Source organism: Arachis hypogaea, chromosome 15 (genome assembly GCF_003086295.3).
Source record: "Arachis hypogaea cultivar Tifrunner chromosome 15, arahy.Tifrunner.gnm2.J5K5, whole genome shotgun sequence".
Classification (NCBI taxonomy): domain Eukaryota; kingdom Viridiplantae; phylum Streptophyta; class Magnoliopsida; order Fabales; family Fabaceae; genus Arachis; species Arachis hypogaea.
The window spans coordinates 66341859-66344078 of NC_092050.1; positions in this window are offsets into that span (position 1 = coordinate 66341859).

Genomic DNA, 2220 nt, shown 5'->3' on the forward strand with positions numbered 1-2220 from the left:
TTTCAATTTAAACTAAGCTATCTTATGCTAAAAAGGGTAAACTATACTAATTAATCCACAATTTTCTATAACTAATAAATTAGAACTGCAACTAAACTAAATAACTAAAAATATGAACTAAAGTGCAGCATGTAGAAATAGAGTAAAAATACATAAAATAAGCAATTTATAAGTACTCAGAAAATAAAAAATATAAATAAAGAGAAAAATACAGAAAAATATCCAAAATAAAAGAAAAAGAGTCTGTAGTGGTTCACCAAAATAATACGCCAGAGATGGCGACCTCCCCACACTTAAAATGTAGCATCGTCCCTGATGCTCACTCAAGCAGGGTGTGAAGGGGTGTCATCACTGGAAGGGATGGTAGCTGGTGTCTCTATGATGGCTGGCTGAATGTCCGGCTGCTGGAGAGGAGGGGCTGTCTGAATGGGGATCTCAGGATCTGCAGCCTCGATCTGCTGGGGTGCTGCCTGCTGGGTGTCTGCCTGCTCTGCCTCTCCCTGGGGATGGGTCTCTGCCTCGGGCGCATCTGCCTCCTCCTCAGATGCCTTAGAAGGTGTGTCAGGCTCGGAGGGGATGTCGCCGGATCGTATCATCAGCTTTAGGTGCTCATAGCATCGCTTGTTGCGACGCTCCATCTGGTCAAGTCGTCGAAACAAGCGGTGCACCAGATGATAGACAGGCTCTGTGGCAGGTGGAGGTGCAGTGGTGGTGGCAGGGGTGGATGGTGCAGCAGTGGAGGAAGAGGGACCGGCAGATGGTATAGCTGTATCATCAGCAGTGGCAGTCAGGAATGGAGGTCTGTAACCCAGAGCCAGGAAGTTCCTGGTGTGCGGGATAATCCTCTTGCATTCCGCAGCAGGTGGCCTCTCATCAGCATCCTCCCATGGCACGTCAGCTTGATGGCCCAGCTGTGTAACCAGATAGGGAAAGGGAAGAGTGCGGCAGACGTGGACCCTGGCCATGTAATGCCGGATAAAGCGTGGCAGGTAGAGGTCCTTGCCCTCCATCACGCACCATAGGAGGGTGATCATAGCGGCTGGTATCTCAGTCTCGTGAGTACTCGGCATGATGTAGTTGCTGAATATCTGATGCCATAGCCGAGCCTCATCGTTCAGGTAGATTCGCTTGATCCCTTTGGGCATGGTGGTGTTCTGACCCATGATCCAAGGAACTGACGGGTCAAGGACAATCTGGGCCTTGACTGCATCCCAGTCAAATCGCATATAGCGCATATCCTCCTCAGCCTTCTGATAGCCATCTGTCTGATCAGCCTTAGGTAGAAGTTTTAGAACCTCTTCTATTGCCTCCTCAGTAACCAGAATCTGCTTCCCTCTAAGGTTAACTGCATCTAGGGAAGTTTTGAAGTAGTTGCAGTAGAATTCCCTAACCCAAGATGCATTAACCTCAGTCAGAGGTCTCTCCAGAAAGAACCAGCCTCTTTGTTTGATCTGATCAGAGGTATATTGCTGGAGTTCTTCTGGGATCTTCAAAGTCCGCTCCAGGTATAGGTTCCTGGAGTTTGCAAACACCGGATACTTCAGCTCACAGTATCGGTTTGCAAACTTTATTAGGTCAGTGGCGGGAAGTAGCTGGTCGGCCTTCTCCTGCGGTGTAAAGGCTTTCTCCCGCAAGGAGGCATCATGCATGAGGTCGATGATAGACACGGAGGCTTCGCCTCTTTTCCTTTTGCCAGTAGTGGCCTTGTCTTTCCGTCTTCTCTGGGAATCTGACATCCTGAAAAACAGAAAATCAGGATATAATAAAAAATAGGAAGGCAAATAGGCGAATAACACAAAGTGGCAAAGGAGCAATAGGATAATGAATATGAGTTAAGTAAAATGTGCATTTAGGGTTTTATATGAGTGAAAAGTCTGAAAAAAAGAAATCACAATCCAAAATGTAATGGAATACAAGTTAAATAGAAAAATTAACATCATGCCTTGGTTAGAATGCTAAAAGAAAGTGAAAAAGAAGTTTTGAAAAGGTTAGGTTGGTTGGAGTTAAAATTAGTAAGTTAGTGAAAAATGTGTTAAAGTAAGAGGCATAATGAAAATAGTCCAAGTAACAAGTAATCACAGGTAGGAGCTATAGGAAACTCATATTCAAACAAATAAAACAGTATGATGATGATGCAAATAGAGATAAAGAAAGCAAAAATAGGAATCAAGCATCAAAATTACAGTTTAGGAACCAGGAAATCAAAGAGGATAAGAATGC